The following is an 11,736-nucleotide window of genomic DNA, read 5'->3' as shown; positions in this document are numbered from 1 at the left end:
AGCACCGCCTGGGCGGCACGGCATGGACAGAGCTCCTCCTTGCCACTCTGACTGCGGCAGAGGCAGCTTGTGGGGTACAGGCCATGGACACCCTGCGGTGCGGTGCGGCAGCATACAGGAAGCCCTCCCACGTGACCTGCTCTTACAGCAATCGCAGCCACTGCCGGCCCTTGGGGGAGGAAGGAAGTTCAGGCTTCAGTCTCCAGAGATTCTGGGCCAGCCGGCTCTTGGGTTGAAGAAGCAGAGAAAAGTCCCTCACCTGCCATCTCACGTCCTTCTGCTCTGTCGTTCCGGAGACAGTCTCTCACCCTGACATTGTAAGGCTCACTCCAAGCCTGGTAGCTCACTAACGGGAAGCCAGAAGCCAGAAGCTGGACCCTGTCTCTGCCTATTGGGCCAATGCTACTGAGTCACCTTACATCACTACATTGCTCCCTGCCTTCACCCTTGTTGCTGTCACCCCTACATCCAGCACTCCCTCCAAGAGTGATCTTATACCCGATGACCATTGTCTCCAAGGTCATCTTCACAACCCTCATCACTAGAGGACCCATACTAGGGTTCACACCTGCCAGCCCAGGCAATTTCTACTAGTCCCCTTACAACCGTCAGCCTCACAGCCATCACTCTACACACATTACAGCCAGTCAGCCCCACAATACTTAGGTCAATAACCGTCATTGTTGTCATCCTCCACACTACAACCAACACTGCATCCCTGCACCTCAGCACCACCACACCTGCAGACCTCCCCTCTACCATCAGCGATCAACCATCATCCTCTCCAGAGCAACCTACAGTCCCCGCCCTCAGTCATCTGCCTCAATCTGCCTCCCCATTGCCACTGTGCCCCATATGGGTATCATCCTCACAGACACTGTCACTACAGCCAGTCACCCCCACCAACACCCTCATCCTTCCAGTCATCACTCCTATTGTTGTCAACACCCCACCGCCACCAGCTACCATTCCCACTGCCACCAGCCACCCATAGCCACCCACATCAGAGCAGTCATTCCTAGACTCAATATCTATATTTTTGGCAACCAGAGAAGCCTTCAGCACAACAATTGACATTTGTAACTTCACAGCCCCCAGAAATGGCTCCGTCACAAGGCGTTTCTCAAATGTCTAAGCATTGTTTCTAAAGTTCACTTTGTGGGTTCTTTGTGGTAGATATCTTAATAATAAATGACTTATTATTATTATTATTATTATTATTATTATTAGAAAATCAATGCATAGTCCTCACATACAAGTTTGCAAACACAGATAAACAAAGAGAAGAAATTCAAAGGTTCTCCATAATTTTTTCTGCATTGCTTGGATAAATATCTTATTGGGTTTTGAGCATCCATAAATATACACTAAAAAATAAAATTAAGGCCAGAGAGATAGTATAAGGTTTAAGATGCTTGCTTGCCTTGCATCCAGCCTACCCCATTTGAATCTCCAGTACTTCATAAGGTCCCCTGTGCACTGCATGGGAGCATGGTGTCAAGAATACCCACAGAGCACCACTGGGTGTGACTCCAATCCTCCCTCCCAAATAAGAAACATTTTAAAAGTTGGGGGGGGGGCAGGTGCAGAGAAATAGTACAGCAGGTAAGGAGCTGGCCTTGCATGCAGTCAACCTGGGTTCAATCTCTGGCATCCCACAGCCCCCCCCCCCCATGTCCCCACCAGAAGTGATTCCTGAGCTCAGAACTAGGAGAAAGCCCTGAGCACAGGTGGGTGTGGCTCAAAAAAAAGAGAATAAAAAATATATAAATCTTAAATCAGGCTCGGGAGAGATAGTATAGGGGTTAAGGTACTTGCCTTGCATGTGGCCAACCCCAGTTGGAATCCTTGGCACCACATACGGCCGCCTGAACCTGTAGGGGGTTCTCTTGAGCACAGAGCCATGAATAGCTCCTTGAGCACTGATTTGTGTGCCACCCCCCCAAATCCCTAAAGCTAAATACTTATTTTCTTTCGGGGCCACACCTGGCACTGATCAGGGCTTACTCTTGACTTTGAACTCAGGAACCACTCTTGCTGGGACCATATGGGATGCTGGAGATCTATTCTATATTGGCTTTGTGCAAGGCAAATGCCCTATCTGCTGTACTACTGCTTTCACCCCAAGTCATACACTTTTTTTTGGCTTCTTGGGTATGGCCAGCAATGCTCAGGGGTTATGGCAATGCTCCTGGTTCTGCACTCAGAAATCACTCTTGGCAGTGCTCAGGTGACCACATGGGATGCCAAGGATTGAACTGTGGCCGGCCACATGCAAGGCAAATGTTCTACCCACTTTACTATCGCTCTGGTCCCCCAAGTCATACGCTTTTAAAAGTGCAATTTGAACAGGGGAGTTAGTTGTAAAGGCTGCAGCTCCTACTCTGCATGTAGGATTTATGGGTCCCTGACATCATATGGTAGGGACAGTACTGTTAGATGCGAACCCTGCCACTGCCAAGCCAGGGGTAACTTTTAGCACCTCCAGGTATGGCCTCCAAACAAACAAATGTTTTAATGTTATAACCCTGGCAACAGGCAAAGAGACACCGCAGTGGTGGTGTTGCTGTTATTTCAGTCAGGATCTAAGCTGATGGTCCTTTGTTTATCCAAGCTTGATGTCTTGGGTGATGGTCAGAGCTGTTTCGTGCTTGGCACATGGTTTTTGTTTTTGTGCCACACCTGGCTGTGCTCAGGGCCTACTTCTGGCGCTGAGCTCAGGGATCACTCCTGGTGGGCTGGGGGGAGGGGGGACTATATGGGATACCAGGGATTGGGCCACACCTGGCCATGCTTAGGGCTTATTCCTGGCTCATACTTGGGCATCACTCCTCCTCTGGGGACCGTATGAAATATCAGGCTCAAACCTGGGACAACCGGATGCAAAGCAAGTGTCCTACCTGCTATACTATCACTCTGGCCCCTTACACAGGCAGATTCTTTTCCCATGCTATGAAATATTCTTCAATTCGGTGGTCTGTAATGGCTTTCAGGTGCCATGATTATGTCACCAGATCTTTCCCGATGAACTTGGGTTGGCTAAACATTTTTTTCAACTTTTCAAGCAAGCATCCTTAAGGTAAAAGGTCACGTCCACGATTATTTTGCTCTTAGATTTCCGGCAGGGGACTCCTGGGATAAAAGCTCTGTCTCTTTTCATTATGTGGCCCTTGTGAAACTGGGCCAGGCCTCTCCTGTTCCCAAGACGTTCTCGTGACTTCCTCTCCCCTCCCCCGCAGCCTGCCCCATGCCCTCCAACCACCTCTGTCGGTGTGAGCCTAGGAAAGGCCTGGTCGTTTTCGGAGCTGAAGTCTTGACTAGCCTGACTAGACCCTGCTCTGACTACTACGAGGATGCTGAAAACACGCTTAGATGCCGACAGTGCGCCTCCCAGGGGTCCGCGCTTTCAGCCAGAAAGCTGCTTGCGGTCGAGGAGGGGGGATGGGGGCAAGGCTCAAGCGCACAACACAAATCCCGCGTGGGGGGGGGCGGAGGTGGAGGCGGAGGGGGGGTGTCGTCTCAGGTCTTTGGGTTCAAAGAGAGCAATCGGGGTGACGGAAGGGGAGCGCCACAGGCTGCTGGCTTGGGGATGCTGCTGCTAGGGTCGGGGCATCTGGGTCTCGCGCGGGACTCGCGCGGGGCGGGAGTGGCGTGGAATGGAGTGGCATTGGAAGAATTCACACTTGCCGCGTCTGCGCTGTGACCTGGCTTGTGTCCCCCTCCCTCCCCTTGCTACCACCGCCACCACCACCACCACCATCACCACCGGCTGGCGCGCAGGATGTGCCGCGCTTCCTGTTTGCGCAGCCCCAGCAGCGAGCGGAGCTCACACACTAACCGCAGAACCTTCAAAGGCAGCCAGCAAAGCGAGCTGCAGGGCGGCCGCCCCCGCGAGGCCTGGGAAAAGGCGCGAGGGGGGCGGGGGCTGAGGGAGGGCGGGGCATGAGCGGGGACCTCAGAGAGAAGTAGAGGTGTCCGGGACCCAAGGAAGCTGGTTTATTTATTTATTTATTTATTTATTTATTTAGGCCACACCCAGCGATGTACAGGGCTTACTCCTGTCTCTGCACTCAGGAATTACTCCTGGGGGTGCTTGGGGGACCGTATGGGATGCTGGGAATCGAACCCTGGTGGGCCGCGTGCAAGGCAAACGCCCTACCCGCTGTGCTATCGCTCCTGCCTTGAAGCTGGGTTTTTTAGCTCTCACCTTCTGGCTTTTCAGATCTGTGTTCTCTGATCAGCCTTCCAACTCTGGGGGTCAAGTGGAACCCAAAGTGGACTTACCTCGCCTCCAACTTTTCTCTCCCAGTAGATTGTTCTGGCCCAAGTCTCATTAAGTCTGACCCCAGCTAGCTAAAGGGGTCTCAAACATACTTTCACAATAGGTTTCCCCTTTTAGGCAATATCTATTTTACAGGTTCTGTTCCAGACACAGAGGCCTCTGCTTAAGACCTGGTCCTGGCCAGTCATTCAGTAAACAGGGCTGTCTTGAAGTTGATCATGGGAGGAAAGATGGGGGCCCTGGCAGCTAACTCTGGGTTGAGTTTCGGGCGAGGCACTTGGAGGAGCTGTGAGAAAAAGAGTTGTCAAGGGCCCTTGCACCTGGGCGCTTACATCCGGGATGCGATGGCAGGCTTACATTTCCTAGCCTGTGTTCTTTGCCAAGCACTACATTAGGCACTTCACCAGCATTATTTAATCCTGCCACAAGCCCATGAGGTAAGTCATTTAAATTGGGAGAAAGATGGCGAAAATGGATGCTGTCTAAATACTGGAAAGGAGAGCCTTCTGCCTTAATATTTTGGGATTGTGTGCACGTGTGTGTGTGTGTGTGTGTGTGTGTGCATGTGTGTGTCGGGTGAGTTGAGTGATAGTGAGATCTGGCTGAACTCCAGAAGGCAAACACAAGGTTGCCAAATACACAAAGAATTTGACACCTAACTTTCACATAGAGCAATCACTCCTCTAATTTTGTAGATATCCTGGCTGGGGTAATTGGGTTGGTGGGACTCAGAGGGGTGTGGCAGTGTGAATGGACATAACCCATATTTGAATGAATAAGAGTTTGGAGAGCAAAGTGATAAACATCATTGGGAAAATTGCCAAATGATTTTGTTTGGGGGCCACTCCCAGCAGTGCTCAGGGGACCATATGGTGCTCGGGATTCAAGTCGGGATGCCCAGCTAAACCTGTGCTCCTGCACATAGCTATCTCTCCAGCCCCTAAAATAATTTTTTAAAAAATCATATCTAATTTGGCCAGAGCAATATTACAGCGGGTAAGGTGCTTGCCTTGCACATGGCTCATCATGGCACCCTGGCACCCTATGTGGTCCCTTGATCCTTGCCAGAAGCAATCCCTGAGCACAAAGCCAGGAGTAAGCCCTGAGTGCAAAGCCAGGAGTAAACCCTGAGTACAGCAGGATGTCTCCCCCAAACAAACCAAAAAAAGAATTTAATTAGTCAATTACCTTTTGGTTCACACCCAGTGATGCTCAGGGGCTGCCACCACTTGTCTTGCATGCAAATAGGCCCCGATTTGATCCCTGGTACCATATATGGTCCCCTATACACTGCTAAAAGTGACCCCTGTGCACAGAGCTAAAAGTTAGCCTGGAGCTCAGCCGAGTGTGGGCTATATCCCAAACAAAACAAATATAGAAAAAGAAAGTAATGCTATGCATGGTAGGGGAATGGTGGGCTTTACGGCTCTTTCAGGCAGGAACTGTTACTCAAGTTTTCCAGGAAGGAAGAGGAACCTCAGAGGGCTGGAAGATAATAGAGCTGGAACTGACAGGAGTCAAATTTGAAATGCAGGTCTGATCGGGGTTTGGGGCCTACTCTATCAACCGTTACTTATGATGCAAACTTCCTGAAAGAGATGACGATGAGAGAAGCGGCCCTCTATGCTAGTTGCTAGTTCCTGTTACCCACGGAGAGTGAAGGAGGAGAAGAGGGTACTGGGAAGTAGTATCATATGCACAATAGCTGGCTAGCAAGGATCAAGTGCATGGCCATGATCTGTAGGAAACTCTCTTAACCTCAGGAGTTCTTAACATCTCTAATGTTCAACCTACAGGGTTGGGTGGGCAATCAAGTTGACTTCAAATGACTGTCTTGTGGAGAAGTTCTGGGTGACCAGGAATGATGGGGAACACAATGGGAGTTTTGGGTTCCTTCCAAGGAAGACATTTTCCGTCTTCAGACAGTTCAGAAGTGAACTGCCTGTCTCTAGAAATGCTCAAGCAGAGATCACATAGTCCCTGGTAACACCTCGATATTTCCAAGGTGATGGTTAGGTTGGTAGCCTGATCCAAGAGCAGACTCCCTCCCTCCCTCCCTCCCTTCCTTCCTTCCTTCCTTCCTTCCTTCCTTCCTTCCTTCCTTCCTTCCTCCCTCCCTTCCCTTCCCTTCCCTTCCCTTCCCTTCCCTTCCCTTCCCTTCCCTTTCCCTTCTTTCTTTTTTTTTTTCCTTTCTCCATAGCTGATAGTGCTCAGGGGCTATTCCCGGCTCTGTACTTGGGGCTTACTCCTGATTCTATTCTCAGGGCTCACTTCTTGTAGTGCTCAGGGGACCATAAGAGTGTTGGGGTTCTAACCGGGGCCAGCCACATGCACGGCAAATACCTTAACCTCTCTTCTATTTCACTGGCCTGTATCATATTTTCCTTTCTTCTCCCCTCCCCTCCCTTCCCGTCCCCTCCCCTCCCCTCTCTTTTCTCCTCCCCACCCCTCCCCTTCCTTCCCCTCTCCTTTCCCCTCTCTCCTCTTCTTCACACCCAGCAGTGCTCAGGGGTTACTCCTGCTCTGAACTCAGGAATCACTCCTGGCAGGCTCGGGAGACCATATGGGATTTCAGGTATTGAACTTGGTTTGTCTGTATGCAAAGCAATAGTACAGCCTTACTGGCTGTACTATTGCTCCAGCCCCACTGGCAGATTTCTTGATGATAATCTTAAGTAGCAAGGGCAAGAAGAAAAAAAGTAAAGGAGGGAGAGGTAGGGAACATTGAGCGCGGGACCCTTGGCAAGGGCATGCATTCCTTCTACATAGACAGCACAGTTCCAGGAACACGGGCTGATGGGAGGTAATGAGAGTCATCTCTGACTCTCTAAACTTGCAACTCATGATTAAGTCTTGGTGGAAAAACAAGAAACACCTGCTTGCAGCTGTGGCAATTACCACCAGAAGAGGAGGTTGGGCTTTCGGGCACAGATAAAATCACTGACTGCACAGACACATTTTAAGGTTTCATTATTGTATTTTGGCTTCCATGCTTACAGTTGTGTGGGCTCTAGTGATTTAGATACAGATATCTCACCTCTACAGGACAGATGGGCCTCGAGGCCCCTGACCCTTGCTCCTATGTTACTTCCAGACCACCTCTCCTTGCTTTTCCTTCCTTTTCTGTCCTTCCCTGGATTTTTTTTTTTGTTTCTAGGATCTAGAGCCAATGGTTTACCCACCTTTGACACCTTCTCTTTTTTGTCATCTAATTCTGTATAGTACAGATTAGTAAAAACATCCAGCATTTGTCAAGGAGGCAGGTTGGGCTGTGAGAGAGAACCTGGGGACAGTTGTGGAAGGATAGACACCAGTGGTGGTGGAGATGGGAACATTGTATCTCTGAAACCATGTTGTCAACAACTTTATGTCTAAATAAAGATAAGAATAAATTGAAAAATCCCCACTCACTGGGTGGGAGACTATCTAGGATTCTGTCCCAAGGCTACAAGGCAAAGGTTGTTGGGCAGTTCACTGGAGAAAAATTTCAAGGGCACAGGGAAGAACAACTCCCAGAAGAACAACTAGGAGCAGAATAATTCCCAGAAATGGAGGCAAGTGGAACCAAATTTAAGCTGCTCTCCATCATCTATTACAAGGCTTCTTAAACTTTTCCCAATTGCAACCTTCTTTGCCCAAGAAATTTTCACATGATTCCTGGTATGTAAGTCACGGTCACGGTCCTCCCGCTGTTCATCAATTTGCTTGGTCACGGTCCTCCTGTTGTTCATCGATTTGCTCAAACGGGCCCAGTAATGTCTCCATTGGAGACTTTGTTGTTACTGTGTTTGGCATATCAGTACGTCACGGGTAGCTTGCCAGGATCTGCCGTGCGGGCGAGATACTCTTGGTAGCTTGCCCTGCTCTCCGAGAGGGGCGGGGGAATCGAACTCGGGTTGGCCATGTTGGCTGCCTGCAAGGCAAATGCCCTACCCGCTGTGCTATCACTCCGGTGCTAGGTATGTAAAGGTAAAAGGTAAGGTAAAGGCCCTCCCGTTGATCATCGATTTGCTCGAGCGGGCCCAGTAACGTCTCCATTGGAGACTTTGTTGTTACTGTGTCTGGCATATCGAATACTCTCGGTAGCTTGCCGGGCTCTCCAAGAGGGGCGGAGGAATCGAACTCGGGTCGGCCATGTTGGCCGCGTGCAAGGCAAACACCCTACTCGCTGTGCTATCGCTCCAGGTATGTAAGTATACAAAATAAATATGCAAATCAAACACTGGTACTAAGTCACATAAATTTCAAAAGTTATGCCACCTTAAATAGGGTCATGACCCACAGTTGATGAAACTAGGCACTACTGAATGTATGACCTTGGACAAGTCACCTTGAGCAGTGAGCTCTGTGGGAAAAAACAACAGTGATAAAGTGGGTCGTAGAAAACTAACACAGCTGGAGAGATAGTTCAGGGGTTTAGGCACTTGCTTTGCATGTGGCTGACTCCTTTTCTAACCCTGATACTTCGTAGAGACCCCCTCAGCCCCACCAGGACGGATCCATGAGCACAGAGCCAGGGGTAAGTCCTGAGATTGGCTCATTCTTCTCTCCTCCCCCCACTCTCACCCAAGTAATGAAAAAACAGGTAGGGCTTTATTTTGCAACAAGACTATAGCATGTTGGAAGTTGAAAGATTTATACCCTAGAGAACCATCTTGCATTGATAGAAAAACACAGTTTCTGGGACTGGAGAAATAGTACAGTGGTTAGGGCACTTGCCTTGCTTTGTACACAACTGGCCCAGGTTTGATCCCTGGCACCTCCTGTGGTTTCCTGAGCCTGGCCAGAAGTGGTCTCTGAACTCAGATCCAGGAGTAAGTCCTGAGAACACCCAGCTGTGGTCCCAAAACCAAAAAGAAAAAGGAAAAACAGCGTTTTATAGGAAAAAGAGAAAAAGACAGGGAAGCATATTTATTTAGGCAGGATATGTTGTGAATTGATGGGAATCAGGATGTTGATAAGGTTTGTTTGACTTAATTTTCTGATGCATGTTATCTTGCCCAGTTAATTTTTTTATTGAATCACTATGAATACAAAGTTACTATAGTTCAGGTGTACAATGTTCCAACACCAATCCCTTCACCAGCGTCCACTACCCTCCATCAATGTTCCCAGTTTGATCTCCTCCACTTTGCACTAAGGCACCTGATGTCACACTCAACATGCCAGCAACATTCCCTATGCTGAGCTAGGACTATGTTAGCCCTGACTCTAGGTACTCCATGGAGTTCTCCCAGTGACTTGAGAGTGACTTGGAATAACAGCTGGGGCCACGCATGGCACATGCACTTAATGTGGGCTTTGTACGGAGGAGTATGCTATGTGTCAGTAACCAGTTACAAGTAACCGGATGACACATATCAAGAACGCATACTCAGCCCAGTATGCAGCTGGTACCTAGCAGCTACATAAGTTCATCTCTGAAGTCAGCCAATTTCTCTCTCCTCTTGTCTGGGCGACTCTGTCTATGCAACTCTTTCTTTTGCCAACTCCTTCCATCTTGGCTGCATAGAAATCTCTGTTGTGGGGCCCTGTGGCCCAGATCCTGCAGGTTTCCAGTCTATGACAGCATCTCTCAGTCCCAGCTATACTAGATGTGAAATCTAGAATATTAGCGGCAGGGTTGGGACTATTAGGACTCCTACGGGTTGGAAATCAGCTTCATGGCCTTGCCATGGGCCACTAGGGTTTTCTTAACCTACTCCACTCACAATGCTTGCTAAGTTCCTGCTTCACAGCAAGGAAGTGAAGATGGACTTGCCTTGAGGCAGAGCTGGCTGGGCAGGTGAGATGGATCAGGTTTTGGGGAGTAGCTCCCACTGCCAGCTGCCAGTTTTGAAGAGCACTGATGGATAAGAAGGAAACCTTTTCTGTGAAATCTTTCATATTTCTTTTTTTTGTTTGTTTGCTTCTGGTATTTGGGCCACACCCGATGATGATCAGGAGTTCCTCTTAGCTCTGCACTCAGGAGTTACTCCTGGCAATGCTCTAGGAACCATATGGGATCCTGGGGCTTAAACCTGGGTCAGCAGAATGCAAAGCAAGTGCCTTACCCACTGCACTATTGCTCTGGCCCCTGAATTTTCATGTGTCTGTTAGTTGGGAGGCACTGTGTGATTTAAGGAGGTGATTTAGTTAGTTTGTTAGTTTAGTTAGTTAGTTTGGAGGCACTGTGTGATTTAAGGAGGTGATTTAAGGTGACTTAAGGAGGTGCCCAGTGATCTCGTTAAAATCACAAGTGATGTGACTTAGCTGGGATAAGAGTAACCAGTTGAGTTTCTTTCTTGTTCCTTGTCCATGATGAGCTAGAACCAGTAGGTAGGCAAATGAGAGAGGACTGACTTAGTTGCAGTGAAAGAAGTAAACCCATGAGGGTTTTTTTTTCACGAGGGCTTTTTTTAATCTTTTTGCACTCAGGGCTTACTCCTGGCTCTGTACTCAGGGATCACTTCTGGTGGAGCTCAGGGGACCACATGAGGTGCCAGGAATGGAACCCAGGCAAGCACCTTACCCCTTGCACTGTCTCTCCAGCCCTCTCCTTTAGACCATGAATGCATATATTTGTGTGTGTGTGTTCCCATGTATTTCTATCACTTTGCCTGTGTTCTTTCCTAGCCCATAAAGAATTTAAAGTGCCAAGAAATAGGAATTCAATCCCATCATCACTACAGTTGTCACTACTGTTGTCAAACAGCTTGCCTTGGGCCTCAGTTTGCTCCTCAGAGGGAGGAAAGGAATGACAGACAGTGAGAGAAGAGCTAGCATGAAGTGGAGGCAGAATGCCACACATTTCATCCCAGCTCTGGCCCCTGTGGGCAGTGTTTGACCTTGGGCCAATTCCTTCCTTTTACAGAGCTGCTGCTGAAGTTTTCTCTGTTGCACAGTGAAGGGATTTAATCTTTTTTTTCTCTGTTTGCTTGTGGAATTCCTCATCTGAACTGGCTGTGGGAATGGTGCGCTCAGTGCAAAAGCAAAACACGGGGTCCCTTGTTGGAAAAGTTCTTCAGAGTGTCAAGATGGTGACAACAGAGCATTCAGCCAAGTGCAGGATGACTCTGAGCACAAGGCTGCTGACAGAAGAAGCTGGCCCTGCAAGTTTTTCCAGAGCAAACTTATGGGATGCCCCTGTGGGTGGTCCTTTTCATCTGGAAGTCAGCTTTCCCTTATCAGCTTTTCTGAAGATTCCAAGGCTCCAGGGACCGTAGTTGAGAAAAACAACTTAGATGCTTGCTCAAAGCTAGCCTATTCTTGACCATGTAGATATCAAAACTTCATTTCTCAAATTTTTCTTTAACTACTTTCAAAGGAGAGGCAAGCGTTGAACTGGGGCTGGGTGAAGAAGAGTATTAACACCCTCCTGTGCATCTGATTTCCTGGCTAAAAGAGTGTTGCCACATCCGGCAAGTAAAGACTTTTCACTGCAACCTCATAGGGAAGGGATGTAGCTAGTTTAC

The sequence above is a fragment of the Sorex fumeus genome, unplaced genomic scaffold (genome assembly GCF_029834395.1).
Source record: "Sorex fumeus unplaced genomic scaffold, SorFum_2.1 ptg000171l, whole genome shotgun sequence".
In the NCBI taxonomy this organism is placed as follows: Eukaryota; Metazoa; Chordata; class Mammalia; order Eulipotyphla; family Soricidae; genus Sorex; species Sorex fumeus.
Note: the sequence above shows the minus strand (reverse complement) of the source record.